This window comes from Tachypleus tridentatus, chromosome 7 (genome assembly GCF_004210375.1).
Source record: "Tachypleus tridentatus isolate NWPU-2018 chromosome 7, ASM421037v1, whole genome shotgun sequence".
Lineage (NCBI taxonomy): Eukaryota > Metazoa > Arthropoda > Merostomata > Xiphosura > Limulidae > Tachypleus > Tachypleus tridentatus.
In genome coordinates, this window is record NC_134831.1 from 39,035,810 (window position 1) to 39,055,683 (window position 19,874).

Consider the following 19,874-nt stretch of genomic DNA (forward strand, 5'->3'; position numbering starts at 1 on the left):
GAGTGTCATTCAACATAGTACTTTGTATTTGACGTCATAGTCATCAGTTGTTCATTTTACCCCATATTGTTGATTTAGCGACAAATCTCGCTGAAAGAGAGTAAATACTATATACAGTTTACAGGGACACTAAAGACTAGATATGTATTCTGGAGATTTGGAATATTATTATTTTTTTAATCTTCACAACAATACCACCTTTCACCCTGACTTGTCCGATTCAGAGTCAGACCGGTATCTTCAGCTCACAGACAGCTCACACAGCTTGAGCACAAATATTTTTTTCATACATCTGATTTATTGTTACACTTGTACATTTTACTAGAATATTTCCACATATTTTGTACAAACACTTAGGTTTAGTTCGTAAGAAGAATAGGGAATCGTTCACACGTTGTAACTGGAAGAGATCTTGGTATACTTCGCTTGCCTAACCACATGTACTTTTATTTTACAGACAGTGAGACTTAACTAAAACGCATGAAAGATATTGTAGCCTGTAAAAAAAAAAAAAGTGTGTTAGCTTCGAGAATCAATCAAACATTATGTTAGTTTCGACAACTTATCGAATAGTTATGTTGGATTCGTAACAAGAGAAAGGTAGTTAAGCCACTCGATTCGTAATCTGAGGGTCGCGGGTTCGAATCGCCGTCACACTAAATATGCTCTCCCTTTCTGCGGTGGGGACGTTATAATGTGACAGTCAATCCCACTATTCGTTTGTAAAAGAGTAGCCCAAGAGTTGATGGTGGGTGATGATGACAAGCTGCCTTCTCTCTAGTCTTACATTGCTAAATTAGGGACTGCTAACTCAGATAACCCTAGTGTAACTTTGCGTGAAATCAAACAAACAAAGAAACAGAGAAAGACGTGTTGCTTGGACAACCAGTTATCCCAGTGAATTGGGAAACGACCTTGGCTACCGTAGTAAACAACACAGCGAAATTCGCTCCCATCGACTGTACTTCGAAAAAACATGGCGAAATTCGCTCCCATCGCCTGTACTGATAAAGAACACAAAGAAATTCTCTCCCATCGCCTGTACTGATAAAGAACACAAAGAAATTCTCTCCCATCGCCTGTACTGATAAAGAACACAAAGAAATTCTCTCCCATCGCCTATACGTGTAAAGAGTACAGGAAAATTTGCTACCTTCGCCTATACTTGTAAAGAATACAGCGAGATTCTTTGTACATTAACATATAATAAACACTATTAAAGCTCCAAAACGATTCACCAACGTCTTATGTATAATCATGAAGCATGTGTTATATGTAATTTATATGTATGCAACCTGGTCATGTTTTTTTACGAAATACTCGAGAATTCTTTGATATAAAATTCTATGACGACTTGTGAAATAAAATATCTAATTTTGTAGCTCACTCAACAAGTTTAGGATGTATCTCTGTTGAATGCGCCTCCTGGTAGCGACATTATCGTCGTTCACTATTTGTATCGATTATGTCTTTCTTCCATGGACAGCTGCAATCAGTGCGCAGGCTCAGTCAGATACCACACTCACTCTATCGACAGCACCTTAAGGACTGTGATCCCACATCTCAAGTACTGTGGCGACTAGCCACTGTTCGCTACCGAACCATCGGCAGAAGAAACCGGTTACTTGTCGCTTTATTTCATAATTGTAAGGTAGGCAATAATACATTAACAAAATCTTAACGTTAACACTAATGTAAGGGAGAATTTTGGTACAATATCTTGTTAAATATCTGTGTATTTGTACAAGTTATTTATACGGGTTACACATCGTATCTCATGCAGGGCACAAGGTGTATTTTAGGTACATATTGTGTTATATAGAAGTAAACGCAGTATATTGAATACTGCATACATAGGGTTATGTATCATGTGCACAGTGTGTTGTATATTCAATACACTTTGTTACGTGCTAGGCACATGTCGACTATACGGTCCGATACATATTTGGTACCATACATTTATAACTTGAACCCTACCATACACGTTACACACTAACTTATGTACTTAGTACAGTGTGTATAATTGGATACATTGTATGTTATATATTAAGTACAATGTATTTAATTTATTGGGTGCAGTCTATCTTATACGTTGAGTATAATGTGTATAATATAGTGAGTACAGTGTATAGCATTGCATACATTGCATGTTGTACTATTCAGTACCATGTGTACAATACAATGGATGTAGTGTATGCTACACGCTGATTACAGCGTGTATAATATAGTGAGTACAGTGTGTATAGCATTGTATACATTGCATGTTGTACTATTCAGTACCATGTGTACAATACATTGGATGTAGTGTATGCTACACGCTGATTACAGCGTGTATAATATAGTGAGTACAGTGTGTATAGCATTGTATACATTGCTTGTTGTACTATTCAGTACCATGTGTACAATACATTGGATGTAGTGTATGCTACACGCTGATTACAGCGTGTATAATATAGTGAGTACAGTGTGTATAGCATTGTATACATTGCATGTTGTACCATTCAGCACCATGTGTACAATACATTGGATGTCACACGCCGATTACAGCGTGTATAATATAGTGAGTACAGTGTGTATAGCATTGTATACATTGCTTGTTGTACTATTCAGTACCATGTGTACAATACATTGGATGTAGTGTATGCTACACGCTGATTACAGCGTGTATAATATAGCGGATATATTATATGTTATACATTGATTCCAGTGTGTATAACATATTGGATGGACTGTGTATTAACACTGTAAATTGTGTACAATATAGTAGATACATCGTATGTTACACATTCAGTATAGTAGGTATAATATAGTGTGTACACTATATGTTGTACTTGGAGTACAGTGTGTATTATATGCTGAGCATGGCGTGTATAATATATTGAGTATAGTGTATATAATATATATCGGATACAGTGTATAAAACATATTGAGTATAGTGTATATAAATATATATCAGATATAGTGTATAAAACATATTGAGCATAGTGTATATAATATATTGAGTACAATGCGTATAATACATATTGGATACAGTGTATATAATACATTAAATACAGTGTGTATAATATATTGAGTACAGTGTATATAATATATTGAGTACAGTGTCTACAATATATTGAGTACAGTGTCTACAATATATTGAGTACAGTGCATATTATATATTAAATATATAGTGTATATAATATGTTGGATACAGTATGTATAATATCTTAAGTGTATTGAGTATATTGAGTACAGTGTGTAGAATATGTTGAGTACAATGGGTATAACGTATTGGGTATTGTGTGTATAATGTATTGGTTACAGTGGGTATAATATACTGGGCATAGTGTGTATAATATATTGGGTACTGTGGGTATAATTTTTTGGGCATAGTATGTATAATATAATGATTACAGTGTGTATAATATATTGGGTATAGTGTGCATATATTGAACATAGTGTATATAATATATTGAGTACAGTGCATGTAGTATATTGAATACAGTGAGTATAATATATCGGGTACAGTATGTTATACATACCTGCTACTTTCATATTCTACTATGTAAACTTATACCGATTTATATCTTCCTTTATCTTCTATTTATCCACCAAGAATCTCTCATGTTTATTTGTCTGATAAACAGCTGCGCTTTAAAGCTGAGTATCAATAAATGTTCGAACATAAGATAAAAGACACATTAATAAATGTTCATCGTAACATTCGAAGCATTTATTTAAAGTAGAAAAATTATTGATAGTTTTTGTATGGTATCGGAATTTCTTCACTTCCACAAAAGCCCTTACCGAAATAAAATCTCTTCGATGGGACTTGATGTATGAAGTATCTTCAATTGGTTTGTGTTTACCTTATTTTTTAAGACTAATTCGACTGGTAGTAGAATTCTGTTATAAGAAGTGCTTAAATAATATGTAAACCCACGTACGCTGACAACGTTCTACGTTTGAGAGTAAAAAAGTATGTGCCTACTCTTTAGTGTAGTGTTAGTTAGTTTAATGAGTTGTTTAATTACTATACACGTTATAATTATTAAATCGTTTCTCTCTAAAACAAGTTGATCAGGAAATATCTCTAACTTGCTAATTGTTTATGAAACATGTAATCTTGTATTCGTGCTAGGGACTGAATGAAACGGCAACCATTCATATAAACATATTCACTATTATCGTAAGGATAAAGTGGTAAAGATACAGATAAAGTAGTAATCCCTATTGTAACAATACAGATAAAATAGTAATACTTATTTAAGGATACAGATAAAATGGATATCCTTACAGTAAGGATATAGATAAGGGAGTAATCCTTATTGTACAGGCCATAAATAACGTTCTAATCATCACCGTAAAACCTGAATGAAATAATTCTCTTTTCAACAACAAAAACTAACAAATTAGTGATCTAGTGTGTAAGTAAATATATTTCTTTCATAGCAAAATAAAGCAGTCAGTATCCTCCCCATAAAATAGACACATCTGATACTTTTTGCCCATAAATTATATAAATCAGTTAATACAGAGCAATATAATGTTGAAAACAAAAGATGAAGCAGCTAACGATGTTTTCTCTATATTACGTTAGTTAAACTAACGTTTATTTACAAGTGTAGATAAAGAAGTTTACGGTTTTACTAGAAGAGCATATGCATAGTTAATGTTTAATTAGAAATGTAAGTAAAGCGGTTTACCAACAGGGTATAGTTATGTATATATCCTCAATTGTAAAATAAATGAACCATCTTTAATTTTCACGATCAGAGCAACACAAGTATCTGTACTTTCCACTTGGAACCAAGTGGTATGATGACACGGTGAGGATGTTTATGTATATATAATTCTCACCGGTATGTAAGGTAGACGGTGATTGGATGTTTAGTGAAGTTAGTGAATTATTGATATATTATTTGTTACCAGCGAATGTGATATTTACTGTAAAATGTTTCAATATTCTTAACAATAGGCTTTAAAAGGTTGTGATATTTTTGCCTGTAGGCTACTAAGAGATTTTACTACTCTTCTCGGTATCTCTAGATGGGAAATTGGCAATTCAATAGATTCACAACGCTAAACATTGGGGTTCATTTTCCCATGGTGGACGCAATAGATAGCCCATTGTTGCTTTGATCTAAATAAACAAAGAAATACATTTCTCACCAGTAAACAATTTCAATATTTTCAGTAAGAGCAAATAAAATATTTTAATGTTCTTGCTAATAAGCTACTAAAGAGCTTTAATATTCTCGCCAGGAGGGCACTCGGATCTTGTTTCTTTTTGGATACTTGAATAAAGCTACTCAAGGGCTAACTGCACTGGACTTGATGTGGTGTTGATAAGCTAGGAAGAAACCAACACAAAACAGTACTCGTGGGTTGATCATGCTTAACAGTTTGTTTAGAATTAAGCACAAAGCTACATAACGGGCTATTTGTGCTCTGCCCACCACGGGTATCGAAACCCGGTTTCTAGAGGTGTGAGTCCGTAAACATGCCGCTGTGCCACTAGAGGGCTGCTTAACAGAGTATTGAAATATGACTGTCACACTTATAACACATTCACGGTTCCAAAATGGGTGACATAATTTTTATTTTATTTTTGGGAGGTAAGGAAACTCTTTGATAATCTGAAGATGGCCTAAGAAGGTCGAAACGGCCTTTTCTGCTTTATTTTGGTAAAAGTGTTAGTACCCATACCAGCCGTCTTGAGACGCGATCATTGTTCTGGCACAGTACCCAGTAGGCCACGCTAGGTCCACTACATAAAGTTCTTGCTGTTTTCTCTAGCAGGCTTAATCAGTTTTACAATATTCCTACCAGAAGGCTGAATTGAGTGAAAATAATAATCAAACAAACATAGTACTTGAGATGCTAAGAACAGCAATAAAAGGAACATTCGTCTCTACTTCTGTAAACTAATGTTCCAGTGGTATCTCTGTTGTTATCATTATACTGTAAAATTATCTAAAGTAATTTAAAATACCTGATTCTAACAGAGTTTTTTTTAACCAGTTTTACAATTATATGTTTGCGTAAGATTTAAAATATTGCTAAAGAAATGTTTACTGTCGTAGCTTATCGCGTGCACTTTAATGGTCAGTATGTAATAGAGTAATCAAATGAGGTTTATAAATTCTGGTCTCGTTTTGTGTAATAAACCGTTTACAGTTTCGGCTTTCTCACAAATGTTAGTCACTTTGTATTCACAGTTATCTGTGTGTTAAACGTGTTCAGTGCTCAGAACGACATTTTGCATATTTTCAAACTATGTGAAACAAAACAACAACAAACAAAAATGATATAAATATTACATATTCATACGTCAGCGTAAAAAAAACACACTATCCATTGTTAGAAGAAACACACTCATCGTCTGGAATCGCTTTTCAACCAAACAAAAACTTGTCTTTTGTTGCGTTTATGTGGTTCTGATTGTAAGATAAGTGTTTTATTTCAGATAACCGGCTGTTCTAAAGAATGCATAGAAACTGTTTGCATTATAATAATTTCATATCCCACAATTCTTTTCTGTCCTTAGAGAGTGTAAAACCCACTTTCAAGTCGAACAGAACAGGAGTGGGCGGATGCCATCAATAAGTTCTTACAGCTATCACACCTAACTTCCTCCTTCTCACATTCTGCTTCGTCGCCTTGGTGACGATATAACTCCAAACATGCCTACTTTTTGTGGTTACAACAGCTTCTTTTGTACTCGTTAGGCGTATCTTCGGACAGAAATGTTTAATGTCCTCTTTCGTTAAAGATACCATCTTAATTAGTTAAGAAAGGTGTACTTTTAATCCGTTTAAGTTCAAAATTACGTATTTCGTACATAAAATATAATGGTACGCTAAAGGGCATTAGACTAAATCGGAACAATACAACACTAAGTTTTGAGCTTGCTTGTAACACATAAAGATAAAATTACAAAATATAAAATAACTGTTGTTGAAAACATATGTAAGAAATGATAAATAAGGATTTATAAGTGTTTGTCTATATATGTGCACATACATAATAATAATATAAGGTATGAGAAGAAAGGTGTTAAGGTTGTAGCATTTCTTACATTGTGACAGAAAAAAAACAACCATTTAACCTTTGAGAACAAGTGTGAGTAGTTTTTGAACAAGTGTGATCAAATGCAGACGTTTACAAAACAACTCCAGTGGAGATAATGTGTACTTACCCTTTGAGATTTACACCCTAAACTTCATAAAAGTTATTTAAATTAGTAGAACACTGCTGTACATAATAAAACGTGCCTTAAAATCTTGGCATTACATTTCAATGTATAAAAGTAATGTTAAAAACAGCAATATAAATACTAAGATTAATCTAGATAAACTTAAAAATATCACGGCTCTGCATGGTCGGGTGGTTAGAGCGCTAGACTCGTAACCTGAGGGTCACAGGTGCGAATCCACGTAACATGGTAAAAGGTGTGATTATATTACGTTAAATTCTACTATTTATCTTCAAAAGAGTAGCCTAAGAGTTGTCGGTTTATGGTGATGATGAGGTGCTTTACCTCTAATCTTACGCTGCTAAATTACGGACGGTGCAGATAGCCTTCGGATAGCTTTGCGCGACATTAAAAAAAAAAAAAAAAGACATAGTAGATGATAAACAGTGATTATTTAAATAAAGTTTTCTTAAAACAACAGTTTTTTGTTTTTTTTTTAGAGAGAGAGAGAGAGAGAGCCATGTGGTTAGATTTGATTTAGGACGTTGCAGGATTGAATACCTGAGTTTCACTGTTGCTTTTTACCTGCTAGTTATTATGTAACTGAACAGAGACGGTGAATCTTTAGCTCTATTTTGGTTACTTTTTTACAACACTAAAGTGCAGGGTTCTGCGGAGCACAGATGGCCCCTTGTGTAACTTTTTACTAGCATTTAACAATAATTTGGTAGAATTGCAAGTTTTGGAATTTCGAGAACTAATAACATTTTATTAATCATTTTTAGCGAGAATTACTTATAAATTACTTCTCACAGTTTATTTAGTTCTGTTAAAATGGTTGATGTCACAAAAACATCAAACATTTTAATCAGCAGAAACCTAAAAGGGTTGATCTTACTTGAGATTATTACCTTAACTAAAAAAGTCAGAAATCTTAAACATGAGAATCCTGGGATTACCAGCTAAGAAAAGAGGAGATCTTAACCAGGAGAAATTGGAATTAACCTTTAAAAATACAGGAGAGACCTTAAACAGAAGAAAGCTCAAATGAGAACAACAAGGATCTTAAACAGGAGAAAACTGTTTCTATCTTACCTAAGGACAGTAGAGACCTGAAATAGAAGAAACCTGGGATTACTTTAGCTAAGAAGAGCAAACAACGTAAACAAGTGAGAATTAAAACAAATCAGATACCAAGTTTAGCTTTATAATTATCTGATACCAAGTTTATCGTTATAATTATCAGATACAAAGTTTATCCTTATTATTATTAGATACCAAGTTTATCTTTATAATTATCTGATACCAAGTTTATCTCTATAATTATCAGGTACCAAGTTTATATTTATTATAATTAGATACCTAGTTTATCTTTATAATTATCAGGTACCAATGTTATATTTATTATCATTAGATACCTAGTTTATCTCTATAATTATCAGGTACCAAGTTTATATTTATTATCATTAGATACCTAGTTTATCTTTATAATTATCAGGTACCAAGGTTATATTTATTATCATTAGATACCTAGTTTATCTTTATAATTATCAGGTACCAAGGTTATCTTTCGTATTCATTATACATTTCATTGAGATGTGGACAAAGAATGACGGATAAAACGAAGCACGTGAGGACCCTGAAGTCGTCAATGTGTCTTTACTTCATGACAACTGAGCAATAATTTGTTTGATAATGATTGATTTAAATTAAAATATATTTTAATCCACTCATAATTTTTTTGCATTATAGCACTCGCCTTTTAACTCTCGCCAGAGTACGTGATTATGAAACTAATACGAAGAAACTTATCATAATATTGATTCTTTACTAATAACCAGATATCGTGAATGTCTGGATAATTTTAAGAAAACTCTTATTAATATCATTAAATCACCCACGAAGTGATACTTACTAAACTTTCAATATCTCTATTGTTCCAACTTATCAGCCGCTGAACAGTAAGTGATGAGATCAGTTGAAGAACTGATTTTTTTATTTTATTTTGTTTTACATGCTTTCCAGACTTACATGTTCTAGAATTTTTTATTTAAACATTTTTTTTCAGAAAACCCTGTCTTTCCTTATATTCTTTTAATTGTTGAATTGTTCGTCATTACGTGACGAAGACACGTGAGGAATAGTCACCACACGTAAACTGTTGTGTGTTTCCAACAGTGGACACTGTTTTTTTTCATATAAAAATATTAAGCGAAACGGGGGAAATTGATGGCTTGTCTAAACAAACAAGCAATGTGTCTAGTGGGCAACTTTACTGACATAGTTAATTAAAAATGTAATAGATATTAAGGCCGCTGTCAGAAAGATTGCTTGTATACGATGGAAAACGATTTATCTACTGACAATCGCTAAAGCTAATAACAAGAAAAACCTTTACGTTAGTATAATCTAGAAATCATTGTAACTTGTGAAACAAAGCTAAGCAGGTTAGATTAAACTAAGGAAAATTCTAAATAAAGAACGTGGAAATTCTTTTATTTTCAAGTATCTTATCTTTCGTAGAATTATTAGTTTCAAACGCTTAATTAGCTGGAATCTTCGGTTCTTCATTATAAATTTAGATACAAAAACTGTCTTTATTTCTTATTAATATCGAAAATTTGAAGTTTGATTTTATAATAAAAGTGATAAACTTCAGGTATTATTTTTGGTTTTACTGAAACATGAACACTGACAAACATCTTGATGTGGTTCAATATTTATAAATGTTTTACTATTTTTAATAAACGAAACAATAAACATAATAAGGTTGAATTAATGGTAGAGCTAAGTGAGAACGTTTTCGTGAACTAAATAAATGAGATACGAGTGATTAAGGAAAACAGTTACAGTTCCTGAACTTCAACCAGGTAAGTGAACTTATGTGTGAATTATGTATATTGAATTTAATTGGTGTGTACCTATGGTGTTGACTAGGGTGTGGATCTACAGGTTATAAGAGATGTTTAAAGCGGACCAATCAAATTGTTAATCCATAAACATATTTTATTTTCAGTATTATTTCATTCTGTTTCATCATCTCGACAATTAGGTATATTTTTCCCTGATTCCATCCTTGTTATACTAGGATATTAGGTAAACATGGTTCTTCATCCTTGTTCTACTAGGATATTAGGTAAACATGGTTCTTCCGCAACACATAGTTATCGTAATTCATATGTCTAGGTTCAATTTTCTAGCCAAGAGAGAAAACCCCATCTGCACGCCAATCTCTAATTACCATTTTGTTTAAAAACTACTGTTCACAGCATTCTAAAGATCTTCTTAGAGCTTGAATGTAATGGTGAAATTACAGTCTTGTATTTTTCTTTAAAATTACAAATGGCTATGTATATGTATATATATATAAAGATAAAAGGCTTTCTTTATAATCATTCGGAAATTCAACACGAAAGACTAAATCATTCGGGATTGTTAATTAGCACGAGAGTAAAAACAGTTCTTACATTCAACAGTAGTGATAATACAGTTCGTATCTTAGAAACTAAATATTGTTCAGTAAAAACCTTTTATTTCGTAACTGTTTACGAGACTAGTTTTTTTGATTAATTAATCAAAATTTGTAGTCTAATAATGATAACCCTATACCTTTACAAGAACGGCTTTCTATACTTCCTTGACTTATAACGCTAGAATTCTCGGTTCGTTCCTTGCACGGCACAGATAATCCACTAAGCAGCTTTTTTCTTTCTGTACACGAAACAATAACCTTAGAACATTTACTGGCTGGTCTTTTTAACCACATCATATATAATATTTAGTGGTTAATTTCTACTATATCAAACATGGTTTTCAGAACATTTACTAGTTAGATTTCTACAAGTTAGAACATGGTTTTTGGAATATTTACTGATTGGTTATTCAACACATAATCATTTATTATATTCTTTTGTTTCATGGTCTTCAAAATATTCAATAACAGTCTCCTTGTTTGCTATGTTTCCTTCATTTTCTTCTTAATGTGATGTTTCACTCCGTCTTATGTTTTCATCGGTACTTTTCTTTCCTTCTAATTAATATTTATCTATCACTAACTATTCTTATCCTTGTAATGTCCGCGTGATTGGGTTGTGTTTTATTTGGATTAATTATTTTTTCTTATGCACACTTCAGTCTCAAATTTAGAAATACAACAGTTCGGTTAGGAAGCTCAGTAAATGTTTCAGCCAGTGAAAAGAACTACATAAAGTAAAAAAGATATATTTCATTCGAAATAAGAACTTTGAAAAGTTGTAAACTCTTGTTTGCGATCTAAGGGGAAATCAATACCCTGTAGGACTTAGGCATTAAATTAAAAGGAAAAACCTCAGTGATATACAATGACATCAGACGTTTTAGGGAGAGAATAATTAGACCACCAAACAGAGAACGAGTTCAATCTTTCCAAACTGATATCAAAAATTCAGAAACTAATTGTTGTTTTCATGGGAACTTCCTGGTAGAGAATGGATTAACAGCAAGGTAAAGTAAATCTAAAATAATAATAAAAAGAAATGGTGGGCATATACGGTATACAAAACCTGATTTTAATATTAAAGTAATAAAACTCTCATAAGGAGAAATCTGGAGCAGTCCAAATTATATTCTATTCATTGCTTTTTTCCAGATTATTCTAATTTAGATGTTTTCTATCTAGGGGAATTTTTTGTGTTTGGCTGTAGTTTAAATCTTTTGCATCTGTGAGTTTTGTGGATGAATATTGTTTAGATGCTTTCTATCAATGAGTTTTGTAGATGGTTTTAACTTAGATTTTTTTGCACCCATAGGTTTCAGGGATAGTTTGGGTCTAGATGTTTTGAATCTACGTTTAAGGTGTGAATGGTGTAGTTTATATCTCTGAGCCCATTATTATGCTTGTTGGACTGAACTAACTTAGATATTTCCATAGAACATCCGTTTATGTTAATATGTTTTTCAAATTCCTATTATAAGGACATTCTAACGTAACACGAATGGTTTTAACCAGGACTTGAATGAGTTAATCAATATTATATGTATTGAGAATACTTCTGGTGTCACGCAAGGAAGTTCATTTCTACTGGTTTTACAACAGGTTACTATGGGCGAGTATACAGTACTTTCTAGTATCGAACATAGCGTTCCTCTTGTTAGAAACCACAAAACGTTAACTTGTGAAAGAGCGTTTAAAAATATAAGTACCTGAACTCTAGATAAAAAACTTTAAAAACTGGGATTTTAAAAAAAACAACATATATTGCTATATCTCGTACTGGTGTTCAAAGTGATTGCGTCAGTTAAAGTATTTTTGCTTTGAACTGAAATTGCAAAATACGGATTATTGTATGTTTTGAGTTACATTGGATAATATCTGGATTAAGTTCATTGGTTGTAGTTTTTAAGAAAAAAAGTACATGAAACTCCGGACTCTGCGTCTCTAACGTTTGTAACTACGTAACTCATTCCCCCTTCTTTCATCGTAACATCTTCCTTCCTTTTGGTTATTGTTATTTCTCCAAATAATGGATTCGCTTTCTCTAGACCGTATGAGATTATGCTATTCTTATTTATGTTGTGCATTCTTAAAACCACAAGATGATTAAGCCATCATGATGACGTGAAAATTCCCGATCAATATTATCTAATGCTACGATTCTACGTGTTAAAGAGATGGTTCCGTCTTTCTGGAAGATAAGTGTTTCATTGTTAAGTTTTACTTAAGAAAGGTCAGCGTGTGCAATGACAAACATTACCTCAAACCTGACGTCACCAATCTTGAAAACCAGACCGTGTTTTGATGGGATCCATCAGAAGAAACTTGTTTCCACAGTGTTCATTGTTTATCATTTATATCCTTCCTTCTATCATAACAGTTTACTTTTACTGGATTTTCTGTTTCTTTGTTTGATGTTTATAACATTTCTTCTACCATAACAGTTTACCTTTGACTGCGTGATTTGTTTTGTTTGTTGATTATGTCCTTCCGTCCACCATAACAGTTTACTTTTGGATGGACGTTCTGTTGTTTTTGTTTATGTTCTTTGGCTACTTCGACAATTTTTCCTCTCAGTGTTTTGTTTCCTTGTTTATTATTTTACTTTTTATTATTGCCATAAGAGTCACACGTCTTTAGCTTGAAGTTTTACAATAATACCCGATATTTTATTAGAAACGAACATTTCACTCGCGTAGTTATATTTAGTTCACTGTTTGTGAAACTACAGAAATCTTGAGTAGAAGATAATAATTACAATTAGTGCAATAAAGTTTCAGTTATAAAAGATACGTATATAGTTATTATCGGGTATATTATACTAGCTTACCTCTAAGTACATAACCTGCGGTGATAGGAACACAATATTATCCAGCTAGAGAAAAATAATGTAATTTCATGCATATCTTGTAGTTTATGTAAAGTATTTATTGTACGCGTTTTGTAATTAAATATCATTATTGCCATGATATGTTTGAATTTCGTGCAAAGCTACACGAGGGCTATCTGCGCCACCCGTCCCTAATTTTGCAGTGTAAGAGTAGAGAGAAGGCAGCTAGTCATCACCACCCACCGTCAACTCTTGGGCTACATTTTTACCAGCGAATAGTGAGATTGACAGTCACATTATAATACCCCTACGGATGAAAGGGCGAGCATATTTGGTGCGAAGGGGATTCGAACTCGCGACCCTCAGATTACGAGTCGAGTGCCTTAACCACCTGTCTATGCCGGGCTGTCATGATATGATTAATGTAAACAATAATTAATTTTTCTACATTTTAATCGGTTTGGAGATACTTCTTGATTCCCTAATCAAAAGGACTGTATTTGTGTCCAATGTGACTTTGTTTCGATATTTGGTCAGAAAGTATCGTGCGTTTAGTAGCTTATCACAATACATAAACATGGATAAATCGGTACAAATACAACCACAGGTTATCTGTCCAACATAACAAGTTATATCATTACAGACATTACAACCCTTTCCCTGCCCAACAAAACAAAAAATGTGTTATTTCCAAGTTAAAAGTATACACATCGTTTGTTATAGCATGGAAAGGCCCTGAAGAAACACAGTTTCCTTTGTTTATGTATAATACTTTATGTACATAGATTGTTATATTCTCGTAATATGGTGAATTTAACTGAGTAGTTTCATGTCACGCATCAGCCAAACTTTTCTGGTTAGTCAGCGTCGACTGATTTTTATGTTATCTACGTTGTTAGAGAGACAGGAATCAATAATTTATCTCTGTTTACCTGTCTTCGATAAGTCAACAAAGACACTTATCCGCCGATAGCCTAGAGAAGTGGATTCTTTATTCTTAAATTAGCAAATATAGTTTGTTAAAATCTTGACAAAAAGTCACCAAGGAAGAGTGTATTCTTCTCGCAAGGGTTAGATCTATAGAGTGTGGATTGTGTTATGAATTTCGCGGAAAGCCATACGAGGCGTATCTGCGCTAGCCGTCCATACCTTAGACATGAAAGACTAGAGCGAAGACAGCTAGTAATTACCAACCATCGCCAACTCTTAGGTTACTCTTTTACCAACGAAGAGCGGAACTGTTCGTCACATTATAACACCCACACAGCTCAAAGGGCAAGTATGTTTTATTAAGTATGAAATAAAATCTCTACAAACAGAGCGTAGGTGTACCTTTCATTTTCAAAGGAAAATTAGTAGTAGAACAAAGAAAAGAATATGTTATATTATAGGCTATATATAGTCTTGTATAATGTTAAAAATGAGTAGAATATCTTATATTATAGACTATATATACTGTTGTATAATATTAACAATGAGTAGAATATCTTATATTATAGACTATATATACTGTTGTATAATATTAACAATGAGTAGAATATCTTATATTATAGACTATATATACTGTTGTATAATAATAACAACAGTAGGATATCATATATTATAGACTATATAACATTAACAATGAGTAGAATGTCAAATATTATAGACTATATATACTGTTGTATAATATTAACAATGTGTAGAATATCTTATATTATAGACTATATATACTGTTGTATAATATTAACAACAGTAGAATATCTTATATTATAGACTATATATACTGTTGTATAATATTAACAACAGTAGAATATCTTATATTATAGACTATATATACTGTTGTATAATATTAACAATGAGTAGAATATCTTATATTATAGACTATATATACTGTTGTATAATATTAACAATGAGTAGAATGTCAAATATTATAGACTATATATACTGTTGTATAATATTAACAATGAGTAGAATATCTTATATTATAGACTATATATACTGTTGTATAATATTAACAACAGTAGAATATCTTATATTATAGACTATATATACTGTTGTATAATATTAACAACAGTAGAATATCTTATATTATAGACTATATATACTGTTGTATAATATTAACAATGAGTAGAATATCTTATATTATAGACTATATATACTGTTGTATAATATTAACAATGAGTAGAATATCTTATATTATAGACTATATATACTGTTGTATAATACTAACAATGAGTAGAATATCAAATATTATAGACTATATATACTGTTGTATAATATTAACAATGAGTAGAATATCACATATTATAGACTATATATACTGTTGTATACTATTAACAACAAATAGAATATTACATATTAGAGACTATATATTCTGTTGTACATTATTAACAATGAGTAGCGTATCACATATTATAGACTATGTCTAGTGCTGTATACTATTAACAATTAGTATAATTCATATTTTATAGACTATATATACTGTTGTACACTATAAACAATGTCTGGATTATCACACGTTATACACTAAATCTACTGATTTATATTATTAACAATGAGTAGAAAAGTATATATTACAGACTATATATACGGTTCTATGCCATTAACAATATTTGGAATAACATACTTCATAAACTATATATACTGTTATATGCTATTAACAATGAGTAGGATATCATATATAAAAGACCAAATATACTGTAGTATGTTATTAACATGAGTATATTATCACATATTTTATATACTATTAACAATGAGTAGAAAATTATACATTTATAAACAATATATACTGTTGTATACTATTAACAGTTAGTAGAATATTACACATTATAGACTCTATACAAGAGTAAAATATCACTGATTATGCACTATATATATACTGTTATATACAATTACAATCAGTAGCATGATATATATGTATTATAGACTATATATACTGTTGTTTGCTATTAATAAATTTTAAAACATCACATTGTACACAATAAATACTCTTCCTTACTATTAAAAATGAGTAGTATATTACACCTTATAAACCATATATACTGTTGTATATTATTACCAGTGAGTAGAACTTCACTCCTAATAAACTGTATATGCTCTTGTGTACTATTAACAATGAGAAAAATATCACACATTACTGACTATATATATTTTTGTATGCTATTAAAAATGTGTAGAATCTCACATATTATAGCCTGTATGAACTGTTGTATACTATTAACAATGAGTAGAATATCACACATTATAGATTATATACATTGGTGTAAGGTATTAACAATATAGGGAATATCACAATTTATAAAATATATACACTGTTGTGTGCTATTAACAATAAGTATAATAACATGTATTATAGATTATACTGTTGTATGATATTAAAATGAGTAGAATATCACACATTATAGACTATATCCTGTTGTATACTCTTAATAATGAATAGAATATCACACATTATAGACTATACTGTTGAATACTATTAACAAAGTTTAGGATATCACACTTTATAGAATATAGATATAGTTGTGTGCTATTAACAATAAGTAGAATATCATATATTATAGATTATACTGTTGTATGCTATTAAAAATGAGTAGAATATCACACAGTAATTCTCTATATACTGTTGTATATTATTAAAAATGAGTAAAATACAACACATTATAAACTATATATACTATTGAATGTAAATATATATCCTATATATATAACTATATATACTATTGAATGCTACTGACAATGAGTAGAATATTACATATTACAGACAATATATACTGTTGCATACTATGAACAATGAGTAGAATATCACACATTATATGCTATTTATTCTGTTGTACGCGATTAAGAATGTTTAGAATATCACACTTTATAGAATATACATGTATATGTTGAACTGTTAACAATAAGAATATCATATATTATAGAGTTGTATACTATTAAAAATGAGTAGAATATCACATATTGTAGACTATATATACAGTTTTGTACTATTAACAATGAGTAGATTAGCACTCATTATACACTATACATACCATTGTATACTACTAAAAATGAGTAAAATAATATATACTATAGACTCTATATAGTGTTGCATGCTGTGAACAATGTCTAGATTACCAAACTTTAGACACTACATATACTCTTGTGTATTATTAACAGTGAGTAGAATATTATATATTATAGACTGTATATATTCTTGTATACTATTAACAATGAATTAAATTCAAATATTTTAGACAATATATAATGCTGTATGCCTTTAACAATATTTAGAATATCACACGTTATAGAATATATATAGTTGTGAACTATGAACAATAATTGGAATATCATATATTATAGATTATACTGCCGTATACTATTAAAAATAAGTAGAATATCACATATTATAGACTATATATACTGTTTTATATTATTAACAGTATTTGGAATATCACATATTATAGACTATATATACTGTTTTATGTTATTAACAGTATTTGGAATATCACATATTATAGACTATATATACTGTTTTATATTATTAACAGTATTTGGAATATCACATATTATAGACTATATATACTGTTTTATATTATTAACAGTATTTGGAATATCACATATTATAGACTATATATACTGTTTTATATTATTAACAGTATTTGGAATATCACACTTCATAAACTAGATACACTATTATATACTATTAACAGCGAGTAGAATATCACTAATTGTAGACTGCATTTACTGTTGTATACCATTAACAATGAGTAGAATACCATATATTATGAACTATATATACTGTTGGATACTATTAAGATGAGTAGAATATCACACATTTTAAGCTATACGTACTATGAACAGTGAATAGAACATTACTCATAATAAACTATATATGTTCTTCTATACTATTACCAATTAGTAGAATTCATATATTATTGACAATATATACTGCTGTATACCTTTAAAAATATCTAGAATATCACACTTTATAGATTTAATATACTTCTGCATACTTCTTACAAAGAGTAGAATATCACATATTATAGACTATATATACTGTTGTATACTATTAACAATGTGTAGAATATCACACTTTATAGACTATATATACTGTTGTATAAATTTAACAATGAGGAGAATATCATATATGAAAGACTATATATGCTGTTGTATACTATGAACAATAAGTAAAAATTACACATAATAGACTATACATACTGTTGTATTACTATTAACTATATACTGTTGTAGAATATCATATTTAATGGACTAAGTATACAGTTTTTTACTAATAACAATGGGAATAACATAACTTATTATACACTATATATATTGTTGTATTCTATTAACAATGAGTAAAATATCATATGTTATAGACTATTTATACTGCAGTATGCTCTTAACAATGTTTATAATACATATATATAGTTGTGTACTATTAACAATAGGTAGAATATCATATATTATAGCAGCGGTATGTCTCCGGATTTACAACGCTAAAATCAGGGGTTCGATTCCCCTCGGTGGACTGAGCAGATAGCCCTATGTGGCTTTGCTATAAGAAAAACACACAAACACACATCATATATTATAGACTATATATATACTGTTGTACAGTATTAATAATGAGTAGAATATCACTGATTATAGACTATATATAATACTCTTGTATACTGTCAAAAATGAGTAGAATATATCATATTATAGACTATATTCACCATTGTGTAATATCTATAATATTTTCAATATCACAATTTATAGACTGTGTGTACTGTTGTATACTACAAACAATGAATACAATATCATATATGAAAGACTATATATTCTGTTATATGCCATTCAAGATGAGTAAATTATCACATATTATACACTATATATACTGTTGTATGATATTAACAGTGTGTAAATTATCACATATTATTAACTATATATTCTGTTGCATACTATTAACAATGAGTAGTATATCACATATTAAAGACTATATATACTGTTGTATACTCTTAACAATGTTCTCAATACCTGAATTTATAGACTATATGTACTGTTTTATACTATTAATAATGAGTAGAATATCACATATTATAGACTATATATACTGTTGTATATTATTAAGAATTTTTAGAATATCAGACTTTATAGACTATATGTGCTGTTGTGTATTATTAACAATGAGTAGAATATCACAGTTAAGAAAACACAACAGTATTGTATATAAATTGTCATATTCTACACACTGTTAACAGTACACAATAGTAAGTAGAATATGACATTTTATGGACCATACTGTGTGAGAGTTACACATGATACCCTCTTCTGTTTGTTTAGTTTGGTTTCAATTTCGCTCAAATCTCATAAGTGCTATTTGCGTTAGTCATACTAATTTAACAGTAAAAGACTAAAAGAAAGGCAGTTAGTCAACACCCCTCTCTCTC

At 30.6% G+C, this 19,874-nt stretch overlaps 1 protein-coding gene across 1 annotated transcript in view; it reads left to right on the forward strand.

The window, feature by feature from the left end:
• Positions 1 to 1,512: 1,512 nt before the first annotated feature.
• The window catches only part of Oamb (Octopamine receptor in mushroom bodies), a 35,909-nt gene continuing 17,547 nt past the window's right edge, over positions 1,513 to 19,874 (forward strand). The window contains exon 1 of the mRNA XM_076511205.1: positions 1,513 to 1,651. The gene's annotated coding sequence lies outside the window, so the exon portion shown is untranslated. The remainder of the gene's footprint in view (positions 1,652 to 19,874) is intronic.